The sequence below is a fragment of the Theropithecus gelada genome, chromosome 5 (genome assembly GCF_003255815.1).
Source record: "Theropithecus gelada isolate Dixy chromosome 5, Tgel_1.0, whole genome shotgun sequence".
Lineage (NCBI taxonomy): Eukaryota > Metazoa > Chordata > Mammalia > Primates > Cercopithecidae > Theropithecus > Theropithecus gelada.
The window spans coordinates 117,723,867-117,746,090 of NC_037672.1; positions in this window are offsets into that span (position 1 = coordinate 117,723,867).

The following is a 22,224-nucleotide window of genomic DNA, read 5'->3' on the forward strand; positions in this document are numbered from 1 at the left end:
AACAAGTTCAGGTTAGCTCGTAGGAGTCTGAGAATAAGTGTGTCACCTGAAGCCATTCAGTACAACCTAATAGTAACTGACACCTAAACATTTGACAGACATCAACCAAACCAGCAAAACTGCCTGCTCAACCCACAGTAAAACCTCCTTTCTGATTTAGAGAATCATGGGAAACATAAATGCTTATTCTTTTAGCTCACTGCTTTTTAAATGTAATTTTTGCAATGGCTGATACAAATATAAAAATTTTAAATAAAGCTTCAGTAGCATTCAGTAAACTATGGCTTCAGGCCAATGCTGGCCCACAGCCTGTTTCAGTTTATAGTACAGCCCTTGTGCTAGGAGTGTTTTTTCATTTTTAAAGAGTTGTTAAAGAAAAAGAAGACAGAGGCTTTATTTGGCCTGTAAAGCCCATCTGGCCTAAAATATTTACTATCTAGTCCTTTACAGAAAAATGTTTGCCAACTCATGAACTATAGTGATGAGTAATCTGTGGTATTTGTAGAAGGATAGAAAAATAGATCAATTGAGTAAATGGAGATCCCAGAAATCCACATGTCTATAGGCTCTTGTTATACAATAGAGTTGGTATTGCAGATCTATGAGCAAAAGATATATTTTCCAATAAATGATACCCAATAACTGGTTATCTCGATGAAAATGGAAAACATAGGACCACTTATAGGTAATTTCAAGCAAAATTATAAAGATTCAGAAGATAACATAGGGGAATATCCTCCCAACCTAGAATAGAGAAAGATTTCTTAAAGAAGGCACAAAGAAGCACTAACCATAGAGAAAAACATGGATACAGTTAAGACGTTAAAATTTAAATCTGCAAGTTATTGAGGTATATTATAAAGTAAATAAAAGAACTAACCACAGAGGGGGGAGAATCTACTTGCAATAACTGTGTATAAAAAAGACTACTATTCAATATAAATAAGAAGTTCTTCCAAATGTTAAGGAAAAGACAGATAACACAATGGTAACCAGGAAAATAACTGAACAGGTGTCTTAGAAAATATAAATCTAAGTGACGTATAAATATACTAAAATGTGCTTAATCTCATTAACAGAAAAAATTAAAACCACAATAGAATATTATTACACACCCACCATATTAGCAAAAATAAGAAAGCCGACAAATCAATCTTAGATGTATGCAATGGGATTTCACATTTTCTGCTAATGGAACAGACATTGATCTAACTGCTTTGGAAAATTGTTTGGGATTATTTCATAAGACTGAAGATACTCTTACCTTCTGACCTAGAAGTTCCATGCTTTATTATGAACCCTGGATCAGAGATACTAGTGTGACCCCGGGACTATCAACATCACCTGTGAACTTAGAAATGCAGATCCCCAGGCTCCCCTCAGACCTACTGAAACCAGAAAGTATGGGGGAAAGTACCCAGCAATTTGTAGGGAAATGAGCTCTCTAAGTGATTCTGATGCTGAAATGTGAAAGTGCTGACAAACACTTACACATATTCCCACAGATACATGCTCACAGCATTATTATTCAAAAGAGCCCAGACGGGAAATAAATCAAATTTCATCAACAGTCAAATGGGTAATAGAATACAGCAAAGTCCCATAATGGAATATAATTTAGCAATAAAAAAATGAACATTAGCTTCATGTAATAACATGGATCGATCCCACAAATATAATGTTGAGAGAAGAGTAGATGCAAAATAAAACCTGCAGTATGATTCCATTAGTATAAAGTTTAAAAGTGGGCAAAATAAGCATTTGGGGAAAATGTTATGCATAGATTTAAAAAAAAAAGCTGACCAGGCATGGTGGTTCACGCCTATAATCCCAGCACTTTGGGAGGCCGAGTCGGGCAGATCACGAGGTCAGGAGATCGATACCATCCTGGCTAACACAGTGAAACCCCATTTCTACCAAAAATACAAAAAATTAGCCAGGTGTGGTGGCAGGCGCCTGTAGTCCCAGCTACTCAGGAGGCTGAGAGGCAGGAGAATGGTGTGAACCCGGGAGGCGGAGCTTGCAGTGAGCCCAGATCACGCCACTGCACTCCAGCCTGGGTGACAGAGCGAGACTCCGTCTCAAAAAAAAAAAAAGGCAAAGGATTTATCATTATTAAACTCTAGGTGGTGCTTATTAGTGAAGAAATATCAATAAAGCAATGGCAGAAGTAATGTTTTATTTGGGCAATAGAAATGTTCTCTTTTTTGTTCTGGATAGTAATTATTTAGGTGTTCGCTTCATTATTACTTTCAAAATGTACACATATTTATGTACTCTTATAGATAGATAATTGATATATCTCCTAGTTAGAAAAAAAAAAAGACACACATACATATGCAAGATCTATTTATACACAGACTCTAAGGATGCAGCAATCTTCATCCCACAGGTAGTATGTTCTCAATAACCTGATTATCCATATGAGGTGCTCTTTAAATTCTGTCTGTTATTATCATTATTCTATTACAAGCTTTAATTGAATGCATTGAAGTTTTACTGGATTGAGTGTAAATTTTAAGGTATTTTCCTCTGCCCAGAAATATTTTTAAAATGCTCTTTATATTTTAAAAAAACCCCAAGAACTCGTAGCAAAGAGGAAATTGAAGATGTCTGTGTTTACAAGATGGGATTTTGCTGAGCATCTTGTTAGCTTTCCCCTTTTTTTAATTAACTGTGAAAGCTGTTAAGAATGACTACAATATAGTTGCATGTCTCTATTAGAGAATGAGTTCAGTTTTTCAGCTTAGCTCTGATACTGAGTGGTAGATGATAATGAATTCATAGGTGGAGTCCCATTGCAATGACCAGGAGTTAGACAAGTAGATAAAAGAGAGTAAAAGTTTGATAGTGGATTGGAAACTTTGCTAACAAAGGCCTGGTATTAAAAAATAATGCCAGACTCTGGAAACCTCCCAGCAACTCACTGTATCTAGCATTCCATGTTTAATCACCTTGGTGGAGTAGATTCACTAGAATCTTTAGATGAAGTCATGGAAACTTTGACAGACTTTTCCAACCACTCTGCCATTTCCTTCAGCAACAACATGACTCTAAAGACTGGTGACTCATACACGGACCCAAAACTAACAAACAGGTTGTGCGTGAGCGTAGGGGGTTCTGGATGCCAGGACAGAGAGAGGCCAGATCTCAAGCTAACAAGTTTCCATCTTCAGTGGCATGTGAATAATTAGGTAATCATGCTTTCCTCTGCAGCCTCTGAAAACAATAGAAGTACAGTGCTAATCGCCACTGTAGAAAAAATTATGCAACCTTTGGTATTTGAAACTAGCCTGAAACCAGAAAACAAAAAATGACATAAAACACACTCCCACCACCTCTTTGTCATCAAGGGAATATGATAAAAATAACTTGCTTGCTATTTAACGAGGAATGGGCTCTCACCAGATCCTAACCATATACCCCACCCTGGGTTTGGACTTCCAGCCTCCAGAACTATGAGAATTAAACTTCTGTTCTTTAAACCACCCAGTTTGTGACATTTTGTTACAGCTAAGACAATAATATAAATTCATAATATATGCATTTGTGTGTATATATATGTATATTAAGAAACCTGATATCTAATACACTCTCTTCATAAATGCAAAGCCAGTTGACTATTATTAGCCACTAAAAATCTTTTAGTATATTATTTCTTAAAGACACATGCACACGTATGTTTATTGCGGCACTATTCACAATAGCAAAGACTTGGAATCAACCCAAATGTCCATCAGTGACAGACTGGATTAAGAAAATGTGGCACATATACACCATGGAATACTATGCAACCATAAAAAAGGATGAGTTTGTGTCCTTTGTAGGGACATGGATGCAGCTGGAAACCATCATTCTCAGCAAACTATCACAAGAACAGAAAACCAAACACTGCATGTTCTCACTCATAGGTGGGAATTGAACAATGAGACCACTTGGACACCGGAAGGGGAACATCACACACTGGGTCCTATTGTGGGGAGCGGGGAGAGGGGAGGGATAGCATTAGGAGATATACCTAATGTAAATGACGACTTAATGGGTGCAGCACACCAACATGGCACATGTATACATGTGTAACAAATCTGCACGTTGTGCACATGTACCCTAGAACTTAAAGTATAATAAAAAGTAAATAAATAAAAATAAAGAATAAAAATAAAAAAATTTTAAAAAAGAATACACTTTTCTCTCATTATCTAAAAAGGAGGATTATATTTAGCCAAGAGAAAATTGTATTCAGAATGTTCAGACATTTTCTATCCACCCATCCGTTCTCCAGTATTGGTCATCTCTCAGTACCTGCATTTTTTACAATGAAGACAACATTGGTTCATGTTTCTTCAGTAGTGGTTCATCTCTTTTCACAATTGATAAGAGTAAATTTTTGTAAAATATTACAGAAGTGTAATATGTCACAGTGGCTTAGGGATGATTTAAAAAACTATATATTTATGTACTTATAAAAATGCTGAAACAATGCTTGATTTCTTTGCTGACATATAATATTTTTTAACTTATTTCCTGACTTGGATTTTCTGTTACTCTTGCACCTATGTCCAATGTGGTTTTTAAACAAACAAAGAAAATTGTGAATAAAGCAATATTACACAAGAAATATAAGATCTGATTATGTTCATTAATATAAGGGAGCACATGGAAATGCATACATCTAGAATAATTAAATCACGAGAATAATAATGACAGCCTTAGCATATACTTTACAAATACATCCTTATTTTGTCCTATGTTTTAATCCTGACAACATTCGTGTATTAAATACAACGTATTATTGTTATCACCATTTGTTTTTTTCCTGAGGCTGAGAGAAGCTAATCACTGCAATAAATGGTATTATAAAATATAGCATTTTAATATATCAATGTTTCTGATATCAAATTAACGTTAATGTGTGTTGTTTATAGAAAGTTTATGCTAAGCTTTTTGGAAATGTTTAGAAGTGGCCTGAGGTACCCCAAAGAAGAAATCATCAAGAGTAGACCAATAGTTTCTTATTTTTCCCTTCCAAAGTTCGTAAGGAAACTTGGAAAAATTTCTTTCCACACCAACATGATACTAGGAGAAAAAAATTTTAGTATATGTGCCTCAAAAGAGAAAATAAAATTTTAACATTGACACTCTTCTATCGCTAACCATTTTTAATTTTTAAAAAAGTTCACTAGGGTGGTGATAAACAGCTGTTAGAGAAAAATGTGACTTTTGTCTGTGTGGAACATCATAAGGAAAGGGAAACAAATAAACTGTGTGTTCTCAATAAGTTCTGATTGCCATAAATCTAGTTGATATCCTTATGTACACATATAATGACCATAAAATATTAACTACAAAGTATTTACCTAAACTTACAATTTTAACACTATTAACTGCAAAGTGTTTACCTACATCTACACTTTTTACAGCATCCAATATTTAATGCTATAAGTATTCAATTCTACACCATTCAATGGGAAAAATGAATGAAGCATTGTATTTACACATGTCTTCAACAATATATTATTTCATTTCCCTGTGGTTTTGAATTATTCTCTTATGTGGATGGAAAAATAGTTGATCGAGAAAAAAATAATCTGGTTTGACTTTCTGAGTTTCTTTTCTTTTTTCTTTATTTTCTTTCTCTCTCTCTTTCTTTCTTCCTTCCTTTCTTTCTTTCTTTCTTTCTTTCTTTCTTTCTTTCTTTCTTTCTTCTTTCTTTCTTTTTTCTTTCTTTCTTTCTTTTCTTTTTTTTTTTTTATGTAGTCTTGCTCTGTCACCCAGGCTGGAGTGCAGTGGTGCAATCTCGGCTCCCTGCAACCTCTACCTCCTGGGTTCAAGTTATTCTCCTGCCTCAGCCTCCCGAGTAGCTGGGATTACAGGCACCCACCACCACGCCCGGCTAATTTTTGTATTTTTAGTAGAGACAGGGTTTCACCATATTGGCCAGACTGGTCTTGAACTCCTGACCTTGTGATCCACCTGCCTCAGCCTCCCCAAGTGTTGGGATTATAGATGTGAGCCACCGTGCCTGGCCACTGAGTTTATTTTCTATGTAATAATAACTATTGCTTTGTACAAAGAAACAAAAAAGACACAAAACAAACCACCCCAAACAGTGCAGTAAAATGACCACTTCATAGGTTACTAGATTCTGTGGGCAGCAGTTTACACAGGATATATCAAAGCTGGCTTCTCTCTGCTCCACAATATCTGGGGTACATTTGGCAAGATTCGAAAGGTGGGGGTGACTTGATGGCTGGAATCATGTGGAAGAGTCCCCTCCCATTTCAGACTGATGCCACCTGTCAGGTGAGACTCCAGTTGGGCTGTCAACTAAAGTACTTACACATGATTTCTTTATGTGGTCTCTCCATGCAGGTTAGTCTGGGCTTCTTTGCACCATGGCGACAGAGCTCCAAGAGAGAGAGCATTGCAAGAAAGAATACTCCAAGAAGAGAACATTCCAATTATCAGGTTAGAACTTAGTTAATCAGACTGAGATTTCCAAAGGGGGAGTTAGGGCTGCCAGTGACACATGGAAGAGTCTGAGAAAATGCTGTCCTCTTACCTGAGATAAACATGTCTGTGACGTGTAATGGGATCCATCCTGATAATATGAAGGAGTATGGGCAGTTTAGTCTAGAAATAAAGGTCTGGGCTTCCCAAATAGAGTGGGCAGTATGGAAGCTTCTAGAGGACTGCTCCTTCCATCACCATAAAGCAGCATAAAAGCGAGCCCAGATGAGAAACACTAGAATCACTAGTTCCTTGTTCTTCCTTAGCTGTGTTCTTTCAGTTTCTAGTCTTTCTGAGACCCACTATCCTTTTCCTCTCATTTCTCCTTAGGCTCCAACTCCCATGGTCACACCCTAGGCCACGGCTTCAATTTAAAAATATTTCAGGCCAGGGGCAGTGGTTCATGCCTTAATCCCAGCACTTTGGGAGGCCGAGGTGGCTGGATCACTTGAGGACAGGAGATCGAGACCAGCCTGGTCAACATGGTCTGAGTAGAGACTGGCCAACCCTGTCTCTACTAAAAATATATTAAAAAAAAAAAAATAGCCAGGCATGGTGGTACATGCCTGTAATCCCAGCTACTCAGAGGCTGAGGCAGGAAAATCTCTTGAACCCAGCAGGCAGAGGTTGCAGTGAGCCAAGATCGCACCGCTGCACTCCAGCCTGGGTGACAGAGTGTGACTCTGTCTCAGAAAAAAAAAAAAAAAAGGCAATCCATTTTCCCATTATCTGGTCACAACTTGTTTCATGATTAGCTGTTCAGATAACCTGATTATAACCATTCTTTAAGGCAGTCTAACCTCTAGCCTATTGATCTCTTCATTTTTTTCCATTGTGCATCAACTGCCTCTTGTCTTCACTTCCATTCTCGTGAAGAATACTGTCTATGGTCACTTGCTATAATCAATCCATTGTAAACACCTACAGTTCTCCTGCCCATCTCTCCCTCCATAGTACTAGCTTGCCAATACACTCTCTCTGAAAATAGTCAACCATCAACCCTTTCTACGTCAGTAGCTAAATATAGCTATGAAAGGGCACAGTCAGTGAGACTCATTTTATTCCAAAGCCATGATCACAAACTTCAAGTTTATTTTTAGCAGTATTTGGCAAGCCTGCTATGTTTCCTGTCCTTTGAGGGAAACTAGTTAAAGTCTTTTTTGTCTCCTCTTATTTCCATAAAAAGGCTTATCCATCCTCCTCTTACCTGTAAACTCAAAGTATAATCTGAGAAAATGAAATACATCAGACCCTCTTTTTTTCATCTCCAAAACTAGAGCCTATGTTTATAAATGCATGTATCCTCTTTGCTCCATTTGAGAATAGGCCCTTTCTTCTATAACACTCTTATAAGGTGTGCTCTAGAGCCCATCTCTACATTCATATACACATTGCCTTTTTGATCATCCTATATATTTCTTCCATCATCAATCTCTCCCTCTCTACTCAGTCGTCTCCATCAATATACAGACATTCACTAATATTTGAGTATAACATGATGATTAGAGGTTGATCTCTGGAGTCAGATTGCCCAGCTTCGAGTCCTGGATTCACCATTTGCTACGCTAAGCTCCCTCACTTATAAGTGTGGATATTATTACAATATACCTTATAGCATCATTGCGGTGAATAAATGTTCTTATATGTAAAGTGTATACATGGTTATTAGCTATTATCAATGTAGTATTTCCACTTCTAAAAATTGCCTCACTTGACCACACAAATCATCTCAGTTACAGCCCTTTTCTTCTGCCCCTCTCCACAACTAAATTTCCCTACAGAGCTGTCAGCATGACGCCCACAGGCACACCTCCCACACACCCTTAAACCCACTCAAATATCATTTCTGTCCCCACTACTTCACTGGAATTTCTCTTTAAAGGCCATCAAAAATCTCTGTATTGCAAAAGTTAAGGCCTACTATTCTGTACTCATTAAAATTAACGTAACATGTCAACAGCATAACAGTGTTGAAAATATCCCTTTTGTCAACCAGTGTTTCTCACTTGGCTTGCATGACAACACATCCTTTTGGCTGTCTTCCTACCTCTCTGGCTGCTCTATCTCAGACTTTTTAAAAAATCTCCTCCTCTACCTAATTTCTAACTTTCACATAATGAAATTCCTCTGCTCTCTATACGCTTTTTACAAGGAGATTGTTTCTACATACCAGTTATATTACAATGACTTCCAAACTTATTTCTCTAACCAAGGCATTTCTTCTAGAACTCTAGATCCATATAATAAGCTGCTCAACAATCCAAAGGTAGAGAAAACTTAACATGTTCCAAAACTAAGCTTTGACTTCTGTTCCATTCTGCATCTGTTCTTCTCCTAGTCTTTGTCAGAGTAATAAAGTAACCACACAGCTGCCCAAACCAGAGCTCTGGGTATCATGCTTGATTTTCTCTGTCTAACCCAGATACGAATTAAAGCTCCAGGTAAGTACTTGTGTACATATGATTTATTGAGATGATGCTCTCAAGCAAAAGGCAATGAGAGAAGCAGGATAAGGCAGGACAACAAACTAAATAATACATGTTCTCAGGTGGAATCTCCCTGCAGTCTGATCCCATGGGGAGCTCTGGAGCATACCTTGCTCTCATATTTGCCCCTACCTCAGTCAAGGTGGCTAACCTTAGTTACCACCATGTAAACTTCTTATTGGCTTCAGGCTTCCCTACAGCGGGGAGGAGGCATATAACTTCCCATGGAAATCTGCTGCCTTTCTGCAGAGGACAATTATCTGGCAAAGGAGACAACTGTGATCTTTACCTGCCAACAGTGAATGCAACTGAGGGTGCATATCTTGGCCCAGTAAAGGGCGACGGACTAGGCAAGATAGCAAAAGTATGCAATGCAGCTTACCCTTGCACCACTCAGATATGCTTGTGTCTATCCATATAGGTGTAGCTTCTCCAGGATTCTGGTTCATCACAAGTTCAAACTACAGTTCCTGCTGCTGCTGCTGCTGCTGCTGCTGCTGCTGCATTTGGTGTGGAAGTTACAACTGTTACTCATCATCTCCTTATCCATCACCACCACTCACTCTTCTTTCCTCTCCCTTGTAACTAGCACCTCTTCTGGGTTAGGTGGTTTACCTAGTAGAGTAAACCCAGCCCTCATCTGTGTGGGGTCTGAGGGTTAGGTCACGGTATCCTTATTAGGCCATAGTTGCCCTACTTGTGCATTTTCAGTTTAAACTGCAAGGCAAAAGCAAAAGATGCCTCTGTAGAATACTTAAGTGCCAAATACTTTCCTCCCTACCCTCATTATGCAGCAGCAGTCCTACCTAGCCATAATGAGGGGGCAAAACTCTCTTGCTAACATTGGTAACTCCTTTCTTTGCCTGTTGACCCCCTAGTGTGAAGACCCTAGTGTGATCAGATGACAACTGCAGCTTTGAGTTTAAAGGACTATCCCCATTATGTTCCCCATGTAAGCGTGCCCCTTTAGGAAGCCAGGGTTTTCAGTTGTGGCCATAAGAAGTACAAATCCCTCAAGTTAGTCACTGAGAGAGGTGGTGAGGGGTCCACTTCTTCCTTCACTTCTTGGTTCCTGTACTACTGTGTTGTATCTGATGGAAACGTAAGATTATATACTAGTCACGGTTTAGGGAGTATACTGCATCCTAAAAAAGAGAACCTAATTCCTGAAGGCTGTCATCTCAAAGTTTCCCTCAGCTGTACCTTCAAACGGTTGTCCTTATGCTCTTTCAGGCTGATAGCTTTTGTTCAATGCAGTGTGTAGTGGACCCAGTTGCCTGTGTCCAGCGCCTCACCTCCTTTGATTGAAGACAATGTTATATGGGATGCCATGTTAGTAGGTCAGGTACTCTGTGAGCCCTTAATTGTTAGTTCCCGGCTGAGGTGTGGTGGCTAGAAAAGGCAAACCCATATGTGGAATATGTATAAATCCAAGTTAGGGTGAATAATTGCCCATTCCAGAGTGGAAAGGGTCTTATATAATCAACTTGTCACCAAGTAGCTAATCTCCCTGAGCAATGACATTATATCAGAGGCACAATGTTGGTTTCTGTTTTTGGCAGGTTTTATGCTTAGCAGCAGCAGTAGCTAGATCAGCCATGATGAAAGGGAGCCTCAGGCTGTCTCTTTCACCCTGAATACTCTATTCATAAGTCCTTTATGCAAGCACGAGTGTGCAAGCACCACCTCTCTCAGTGTTGGCTGACATCTGGTGACAGAATAATCCTGTCTCATTGATTATTAGTAGCTCTTCTGCAGTGGACACAAATATACAAAATAAACATCATTACACTTTGTGCCACGTTTCTATAGATCCATGGGTCCACATGCCTCTCCCTCAGACCTCCTTATCCCTAATATTCCAGTGTTGCTTCTTCCAGGCCTTTGACCAAACAAACCAGCTAAGCCACTTGGAACTGTGTATGAGTTGGTATATATGTATATATCTAGCCACTTCTCTGACAAAACAAAGTGGTTTATTAGCCACACTGCCCAAAGTACTATCATTGAGGGGACCTCCCTTACCCCAGTCTTTTCTTGACTGGGGATATAAAGCAGTAGCACTGTATTTCTCACTTGCCTCCATATATCCAGCTGTCAACAAAGCTTGGGTTTTTCCCTCCTCCTTCAGCTGGTTATAGGGGGACTCCTGAGGTCACAGCAACGAGCCAAGGCAGAAAGCTTATATCTGTTTTCTGCACCTGATCCAGCTCAAATCTGGGTTTCCCACTCCCATTTCAAGTGGATCATGCTGGTCTAATCAGACCTTAAGAAATGTCCTCAATTCCTTGAATCCAATCAGTACTAGTAATACAATTGTAATGTACTTACACATATACATAAGGATGAATAATCTCTTGTATGCTAAAAAAAAAAAAAGCCTGAAATTCTGAAATTATTTCAGACATTCATAATTCAGCTATAGATTCTTCAGAAATATAAAAATATTTCATAAAATTGATGCTATGTTAATGTAGCAATGTATAACATTATCAATATTAAATATTATGGTAGGAATAAAATGATTAAAAAATTCATTAGAAATGGAAATGACATCTCCCTAAAAAAAAAAAAAACGTGCTATCTAGGATTGTGGTTATATCTTTTAATTTTTTTCAGGGTCCAAATATAATGTTTCCTTATTTTAGGCTTTAGTTTTGCAGTGGGCGTTTTGCTCTATGAATGTGTACTTTCTCCTTGTTTTGATGCAAAGTGAATTTCATAGAATAATCCGGGACTATTATCTAGTGAACTTGGTTCACTTATACAGCATCATTCAAATGATGCTGAATGCAAAGTGCTGCCAACTTTGTAATCTGAAACTGCTAACTAGCCACTTTAAAGACACTGATCTTGATTTTCATGGCTTTTCAAAAATAAAGGAGAATCCTAGAGCTAACCTTGCTTAGTTCAATTCACTACTATATTCATATGAAGAAATACAAGTTCAGAGAGCAACTGACTTAAGCAAGACTATGGTCACAATTGGTGCCAGGATTTGCAGGACTATGGGAAAAAATTAAAAAACATTGAGAGGTTAAATACAAAAATAAAGAAACTTTTCCACAGAGGGAAAAAGAAGTATTTTCCAAGTATATCAAGTTATAAAATGAATGTAGAATCATTACTATTACTACACTTATTTTGTAGTGGATAAACCCGACAAAGGTTAGCACTTTTAAAAAGTTCCCCCTCGTATAAAGGAGAAAATGTGTTTTTCAAAATTTGAAGCCCAGAAAGAAAAAATGAAACAGAGTAGGGCAGATTCAACCCACATTTCTTAGCCAGGCAGATAGAAAGAAAGTGGCAAAGATTTTCAGGGTAATTTTCCATCCATTGATTTTTAGTGCCCAGCATTACTATCTGGATCGCATAGTGTTATCTCATCTTTGTTCAGCTTCTTTGTCCCCACCAGTCAATTAGTCAAGCGATTTTTTTTTACCTTCTGAAAATGACATGAAATATTTAAACATAGCCATTCAGATTTTTCATTATCTTGAATTTTGTTGTTGTACTTTCAGCAGATCAAATTGGAGAACACTTCTATCTACAAAAAGCCAAGCCATTATTTTCGAAATACCATTCAATGTGGATGGAATTTAGTTTGAGATGAGAAATAATGTTGCGTAACTTTCAACAGTGGAACAGAAGAGTAGATCTGTTTTTCGCTCCTTGAGTTAAACATATTTCCACATTGCTCTTGTTGCTTGAGATGCTGGATGGCAACATGTCAGTCATTTTCTCAGGTAACTCCTTATGCCGTTTAAGCCTCGTGAATCACACGGCTCCATCAGCTTACATCATGTCAAGTAGCATGTCAGCTGGAACTTTGTATCTAAAAGTTTACAACAGTTTCTAAACTAGCCCCAGTCTATGCATCAGTAAACAAACTACAAGTGAGAAGAAAGATAATGGAAAATAGTTTGTTCTCAATATTGACACATTAATTAAAAATAAAATGTCTAACTTGTTAAGTTAGAATGTTTTCTTTTGCAAGACTTTTAACATTTTTGGTCTTTTTTTTTTTTGTAATTACTTCAATAACTAAAATCACAATACATTTTGAGTGTTTATGGTGTGCCAGGTGCTGGTACTTCACATACTATCTTATTTATTCCTCTGAGAAATCCCTTAGGAAGTCTGAACTTTCTAAGTGACCTGCAATGGTTCACACAGCTGATTGGCAAAGCCTATATCACATCCCTGGACTAACCTACTGCACAGCCTGAGCTATAAAGCACTAGGCTGTGTCCCCTGATGTCTCTGAATATAATTTCAAAAACATTTGAAGTAGCCTCTTATTATTATATGGAAGCTTAGGTGACTATAAGAAGAGTGTTTATGCCTTAGTTATTCATTTTGGCTTGAAGTCCTTAAAATAAGAGTAATAAACTGACAGGTCACAGGCCATGTCCAACCCATATATGTACTTTGGCCCAAGAAATGCTGCAAAACTGGTAAATTTGTGATGACTATTTTAAAATATAAGAATATTTATAAAATCTTGATTTCTGGCTTCTCTTGAAAAATCAGACCACCTATCTTAAATACAGGAAATTATCACTTAAATGAATGTACTGATGTTTTACAACTACATTTATGAGAATGATGAGAAAATATGACAGGTACTTAATAATCTGTCTACTCTTTTGAGGTTAGAGGATACTGTTAGTTTTGCCACTCTGCATTCTTTTTTTTTCTAAATGTGCAGATCCAACATACATTGATCAGAAGGCTGGATATGTTATGAGTTTTAGAAGTAACTTTGCATACTGGGATGTTAGGACTTCAAATGATTAGTAACATTTGCTTTTAATTAAAAAAAATTATTCATTTAATAGTTGGGCCATTAAGAAGTACCTCTGTAAAATGAAGTACTGTGGCTTCACTTTCTATAAGTAAAAACAGTTCCATTAGGTGGCTCTCTGTTATATCAGAAATCAATATGTTCTGTCTAATTTGTCTCTGTTATTTCCAGGGTCAGGTTCCTTCATCTTCAATTACTTAGTCCTACTGTGATATACAACAGAGTCAAGTGTTATAGCTATTACTCACAAAGTCTGTTTCTTAAGAAGTAATACAGGGTACATAATATCCTTAAATATGCCCAGCCTTCTCTAACTAAGACAAATTGTTTAAAGCTTCTATAATATCAAAGATTCAGAATACCAGATTTCAACCTCCTCCCAAAAACAATTCATTAAATCTTAGAATGCATAGGTTAGTGCCATATCATGGCAAATAATAAAATATTTCAAGAGCTTGATGGGAGAAGTAGGACTAAAATGGTAAATTTAAATATTTTAATGGATTGCAAACTACCATTCTCAACAATCACTATGCATGCACATACATAAACACATTCAACTGCTCACTATATTATGTATGCATATGTGACACATACACATAAATACATTCATACACAACTGGTTGTCTAAAACTCAGATTTACAAAGCTCAGAAAAGTACCAAGAAAAAAGAGAAGGCATGACAGGAGATATCTCTGAGTCCATAGAAGGGAAGATAGAAGATCAGGGTGCTAAAGTTATATGCTCAATGAATATAAACTAAATGATTTGTATATCTTAATATATACAATGGTATCATAACTAAATTCTACCTTATGCTCCAGCTCCCTCACATGAGCCTTCAGACCATAACGAAAACATATTGATTCATAGTTTATACTTAATTCCAATGATACTGGAAATTTAATTTCTCATATCATAGCAAATTGGAAGCTGTGCTCACAAGTCCATAGTTACCTTAAGTAGTCATACTGTCAACAGAAGATTGACCATGGGAAGAGACAGAATTATTTTATATAAGAATATAATAAAAATCTGACACTGGTTTTAGCACATAATGCATAAGAAATAAAGAAAAACAAACCAAAAGAGTTACATTTTTAATTGTATTACTTCAAAACATATACATACTCACCCTGAAAAATTTACTTGTGTGGTTTCCCAAAAATGCTAAGTATATGAGACATTGCTTCATTTAATTTTCTTTATTTTTCTATGTAGTATATATTTTAGTACTCAGGTGTTACTTGATTACTATTTTATGGTTTCCAAATTATAAAGAGCTATTTGTAACCCATATTTTAAAGTATTCTCTTAAAGACTACATAGCCATGACAAATCTTTTAGAGTACAATGATTCACTAAGCAGTTGGTATTTTAACTTTCATGTTGCTCTATGGCAAATACTTACAGATATATTTGAGTATCTTATTGTCATTCTGCATAAAAATTCCAATTTTCAGTTAAATTATGCCACATCACTCAAAAGTAAAGATAAATTAGGAACATTATATCATTTTAAGAAATATTCTGTCAGCAATAACAGTATTATTAATTCAAGAAAGTAGTGAAAGTTCATGGTTAAAGAGGGCACATACTTTGAACAACTAAAACCATTTGTGTTTTTTGCAAAGTCTTTCATGGTAAAATCAGAACAAATATTTGTTAGGGAAGACGACGTTAACGATGACTTATAGTGGTGTTCAGGAGCAATCAAAACTAGAAGATTCTAAGAAGTCAAAAGAAAAGAAAGGAAGTAAAGAAACTTTACTCCTCCAATTGGAAGTAAGAACCTATTTGCTGAATGCTTATCTTAACCCACTATCCTAAGACTTTTGTTTGCATAAATACAAACACAGTATAAAATGAATTGGTTTTGAACACCTGTTAGACCATAATTAGATTAAGCAATTAATACAATTCTTTTCTAAATGTGATGAGAATTAGTAAAAATAAATATGTGGAGGCAATTTGTAAGGAAATATAAAAGTTTTACTAAGCTATATATTTATTTTATAAAGTATTATAAAATATTCATCTTAACTTTTATTGTGGTATTTATGTACACTTTCACTTAACATATTTTGTTAAATCAATGAGTGAAGCACAAAATGCAGAAAATCTCTTTTTTTCTCAATGTTTTTATACTAAACACATTGCCTGTGCTGATTATACGGTGCTATAGGCTGAATGTTTGTTCCCCTCCTGAATTCAGACATTGAAGTTTAATACTCAATGTGATGGCATCTGAAGGTGGAGTATCTGGGAGGTGATTAGATAATGAGGGTGGAGCCATAACTGTTATCTCATGTTGTATAACAAATTACCGTACAATTTAGTGGCTTGGATAAGTACTTGTATTATCTCTCATGGTTTCTGTGGGTCAGAAATTTGAGAGCAATGTGGCTGTATGGTTTTGGCTTGAGAGCTCTCCTAAGTTTGCAATCAGGTAAAAGTCATTTGAAGGCTTGACTGGGTTGGAGGATGCCCTTTCAAAGTGTCTCAGTCACATGCCTATTGGTCTCAGTTCCTTTCCACCTAAGCCCCTCCACAGGTCTCCTTGAGTGTCCTGACAATATAGTGGCTGTCTTTCCCTTAGCCCAGGACATAAAGATAGAAGTGGCAGTGCCCCTTTCTCTGGACTCCCTTATTGGCGCTGTGTTGGCCTGGGTGCGATAGCTTCTCAGTCAGTCACTAGAGTTCTCAGAAAGGCAGTCTGGTCCACATAGTGTTGTTATCTCTGTGTCTTTGTGGGGGAATGCACACCTGAAATTTTGCCCACCATCTTGCTGCCCGTGTCACTTTTCTAACCTCTCTAGCTACAAAAATGTTTTTATAAGTATTTACTAATTTGAATTTAACTTTCTTGGAGGTCTCTTGCCTTAACGACACTGATAACTATGTAAGAACAATTTATACCAGAATCAGAATATTGCCAACAAGTGAACTACATAAAGTTGTTTATAAAAGAAAATGTGAGGTCAGGCACAGTGGCTGACTCCTGTGATCCCAGCACTTTGGGAGGCCGACGCAGAGGATCTCCTGAGGTCAGGAGTTTGAGACCAGCCTGACCAACAAGGTGAAACCCCGTATCTACTAAAAATACAAAAATTAGCTGGGCGTGGTGGCACATACCTGTAATCCCAGCTACTCAGGAGGCTAAGGCAGAAGAGTCACTTGAACCCTGGAGGAAGAGATTGCAGTGAGCCGAGATCTTGCCACTGCACTCCAGCCTGGGCAACAGAGTGAAATTCCGTCTCAAAAAAAAAAAAAAAAGAAAGAAAGAAAGAGGGGACAACTTGTCATTCTTTATAGATGGTTCTAACCTGGTGTTAGTACTGCTGAATATTCTATCTCATGGACCTCAGGAATAAGGGGAAGAGACTAGAGATAATGTTTATGCTTTTATTCAATAAAGATAAAACTATATTGATATTATTACCTAAGCAAGTCTGTTTCCATGTTCAGGAAGAGGCATGTCAAGTTGTGTCTTCAATAGGGTAAACACAGATAGTGTTCAACCATCATGTTAAATAGTAAAATTTAGGCCCAAGGATATTCCTTCATGACTTTAGGCCTTGTAGAGGTTCATATTTGATTTCATATCAGTGAGATTTTATTATTTATCAGATTCTCTACTGTCACACAAAAATTAAAATGCTTAACTTTTTGACCTATTTTCTTTATTTGTCCTAAGCAAGATTTAAGTCTCTGTTTTGTTGAGGCAACTTTTTAATATTTAGGATAATGGGAATTAATAGACACATGGATAATATAAAACTACAGATGATCAATATTTGTAGTTTCTATCAGTAAAAAAATATGAGTTCTTTGACCCTCATCAACTATGTTTATTTGCCCTGGAAGAAGTCACGAAAAAGTAAAGAGGAGAGATGAAAGAGGGCAGAAATGAGGAATGAAGACAGAGAAGGAGGGAGAAAGAAGAAAGTGAGAGAGAGGGAGTGATGGGAGGAAAGAGAGAATGAACAAAGAATAAGTAACTAAGGAAATAGGAGGAAAAGAAGAAGATGAGGCAGAATGCAGGGGTATCAAGAAGATTCGGTTATACTACTAGCAACAAAAACTGCAAGAAGTTACAGAGATATATCCCATACCATGATGTGTTATAGGTAGCATAGGACAGTAGATAGAGTAGATAGTAGTAGAACATCAACCATTATTCTGGGTGATCATTCATTGGTTCATCTTTTGAATGTAGACTTAGTGCAAGGCATTGTGACATGTATGGCTATAGAATTAAGAAAATACAAAAAACATTTCTTATTTCGATTCAGCTATATCAGTTTTAGGGGAAGAATGGGCTAATAATTTGACAACAAACATTTTGAATATATCTTTACAGATGATTATTGAAGAAAATCAGTATTATAAAATTGAAGAAATATCACTATTGTAAAATCATGATATTTATCAATCATTTCTTTAAGTATTTTACATTCATAATATGGCAAAAATGAATCAAATGTCAAAATATTCAGGATAAAATTATGGAATACATTTTCATGCCACACAACAAATGTAGGGCATTATACTTATGTCAATCGAAACCATGTTCCAACTAAGCCTTCACTGACACATTTGAATCACATTTGTCTTGTTAATGCATCTTTAGAAAACATGTCCAGTAAGTTGCATTTAAACACATTTTTTTCCCACATGGGGATTTAAAATATAATGCAAAGAAGAGTAATTATGCAAACAAAGACTTTTTTTCTTTAAGTTGAAGGCTATATGGGACCATGTAAGAAGCGTCTACAAACTCTATTCACCCAGTGAAGAGCCAGAACTGGCTGGGCTTGCAAAAAAAAAATAAGGGCTTGTGCTCATGAGATAAACTGCATTACCTAACACTGTGTGTACTGTAAATGTGGGCAGATAATGTGGGGTAGAAACATGATTTCATCCATGGGGCATATGGTAATTATATCCACATTAAAGCGCTTTGGCTAATCAGACACACGCACACATATTTGCTGCTAACGGGGTCCTTCTGACACCAAGAGATCCTTCACAGATCTGGGCTCATCAGTATATTTCTCTCTATGTGCAACTCCTACCTACGGGGCTGCTGTAGCTCTTCTTAAATGACTTCTCCTCCCCGCAACTCCGTGCACAGAAGGTTACAACATAAACACGGCACCAGAACAGAAGTTTATAGTTTCAGGAGAGGAAGTGAGTCTGGCAGTTTTTATCAACTATTGTTTCCCCTGAGCGTAGTCTGAAGTGGCCACTTTTGAGTGTTTATCTGGTATGGTCCATGACATAAAATCCTAGAGTTCCACAGAATTAGTGGCCCAAATTCAAACAAAAGATAGACTTTGGGTGTTGAGCCACCCACGAGGTTATATTAAGTGCTTTCTAGGTGCTGTACTCTACGCTGAGTATATAAATGTGTTTTCTCTTTAAATCCTCACGACAGTCCTGCATGATATAAATAATTATCTGTACCAACAGATGAGAAAACTGAGGTTCAGAAAGGATAGGTAACTGGCCTAGAATCAGTATTCAAACCCTGGACAGTCAGAATTTATGCTCTTTCCACTGGACCCTGGGCCATATTCAGAGGTCATAAGAACTGCAAAAATAATTATGCCCCCACCAAAATATGTAATTCAAAACAAAATAGTGCTTTTTAAAACATCACAAAATTACCATGTAAGTTGAAATTTAAAATACCTCTATTGTAGATCTCTGTTTATAAAGTCCTGGATAAATTCATTGAAGGTGGGCTTTTAAAACTCTGTTTCCATTTAGTTCCCCTGTTTGCTGGTGTCCTGAGTTGAATACATGGCAGCCTGATGGGAAGTCTGGCATCGAATTCTCCCATATTGCTGCCTTAGAGGAAGATAGCTTAATATGCTGCTTATAAGACAAATAATCCTGATCCTCATATGCTCGCACTGGGGTTTTAGGCTTTTCCTGCCTAAAGAGTCAACTAAAGTCGCATTTGGTGTGCTTATTTTGATGCTCGCCCAGATCCCTGTGGGGCTTAAAGAGATTAAGCCCTCCTCATAGCCAGATTGTTGGTATTTAATGCTCCATTACTCAGCCTTCTGCAGGGGCGCAGAAGTCAGGTTGGCAGAACAGTTCCTAGGGAGCGAGTAACGTAGATACAAGTTCGGTCTCAATGCTCTCCAGAGCCAAATGTGTCAGGGTGACTCCTAAATAGGAAACATGTGCTTTCCAGGAAACGTGAGGTGGAAAAGTCCATACATCAGACATGTCTTCATGTTTTGTTTGGCCATTAGGGGATCAAAGGCCAGATGATTTTCACAAGCACTGTGCCATGTGCCCCTTTTCAAGCTAAATGCTGACAATCAATGTATTTGGTGGTGTCGGAAGACAAGGTTTTTGCATTTCTGCACATCTTACAGAGGCACTGACTCCCTTTGTTCTGGAGTATCATTTCAAGAATGTTGGTTGAGCAAACAGTGTGGAAAGAAAGAAATAACGTCTCCCTCCAGAGTAATGGGCACGTTTGATTACTATCCAGTATAATAAAAACAATGTCTCCCTGCAGAGCTAAGGCAGGCAGACCTACTGCCCATTATAAAAGATTTTGGTTCTCTAGGGTCAGGATTCCTCTTTAATAAAACAACCTAGTTCTTGCATAGGTGCCACCTTGCTTTCTTCACAATGTCCCATATGACTTGGAGCTCAGGAATCAGTACAAAAATGATGATATTGGCTATTGTTATTGCTGTGAGTAATAAACTTTTGTCTTGGACACAGGAGTCTCAGGTCTTCTACTCACATTTATGAAACTCACAGGCTAACTTGGTACCTTGCAAGTAGGGTAAAATCTCAGACCTGTCAAAGTTTTTGACAGGCAGTTTTCAGCCCTTATCATTTTATAAGGGGGTATGTATATGTTATATGTTTGAATGTGTGTGTGTATGCACTGTTTTTTAATCTACCTGTGAGTCTATGTGTTTATGTATAATATATCTATGTTGTTATGTACAAATATATGTGAAAAATCTTGTTGAATAATTTGTAATGTGACAGTTGGATCTTCATCACTTGAAAAAAAGTGCCTACTTCTGCACAACCTACCTATAAAAACATAACTGAGAACTACATTTATTTCCTTTAAGGGTGTATTTATCTTTATAGGTACAATTATTACCAATTATCATAACAATAACTACAATAACTAGCCCTTGGACTTCAAAGAAAATAAAACAATTGATGTTTTTGTAAAAATTACATAGCACGTAAATGCCCCTTCAAATTTTGTATTAGCAAATCTGTTATAATTTTAAGTCTTAGGCTTTTTTTGCTTGTCTTAAAAAACAATTTGGTATAGTGCTATGAGTGGTAATAATAAACACAATCATGGTATTTTAGAATAAGGACAGTGAAAGATATCTATTTTCAATCCCTATCCAACACCTGAATCCCTCTCTATAATATCACCGAATAGTAATTTCCCAAATACTCAAGTACTATCTTCAGTATATTTGTTTCTCTGAATTTCACACCTGATTTTGCTTCCATTGGAATCAAATTTCTGATATAGATTCCAGTATCAGAACTGACATTTTTCAGCTTGGTGACTTGTGAAATCTACCTAACTCTTTCAACCTCAGTTTCCTCACCTGTATAATGGGCATAATGATGGTTGCTTCATTGTCTGATGTGGAAGTAAAATGAGTTTTCACACATAGAAAGTGCTAAGGAGATGGAGGGTACAGCCATTCCCCACCCTCATTTTATACCATATCTGCAGGTGATAGTATTGACATGTCCTAGTGTTAAGGTGATAGTTGGGTCCAATGTGCACCACTCTGCAATGTACCTTATTCCACCCAAGTTCAAATTAACACAGCCTTGGTCATAACACTCTGTGGTTGTAGTTTTTGGTTCAATTTTGATTTGAAGACAGTATGATACTTCTGCATGGAAAATGGGGTCTTTAATCTTCGACAAGTTATTAAGTTGATGTTAAGATGCTCTACCTGATTGCCTTTGTTCAATATGACAGTAACCTTACATGGCATCCTAGGTTTCTAAGATTGAAAAAAAAAAAAAATCTCCTAATTTATTAAAGTTAGGTTTAAATTGTTACTAAAAAAAATACCATTCACATTGTAGAGCTATTCACATTGGATACTTAGAATCTTACCAAAGCTTTATACTTGACTATATTTTATGTATTTCAGATGTGAAAAAGTCTATATTTGAGTGCATCCTGAACCTCTTACATTTTTTGAATATGTATCCTCAATAAATATTCATGCATTCACTAGATACATATATACCCTACTATATTAATGTTATGTATAGTATAAAATATATAAAACTAAATTTTGAAGAAAGGAGTTAAATTTGAAGTACAGTATTAAGGTTCTAATTTACTAACTATAGTTAATAATGCTGCCTATAAATCCTGATTTC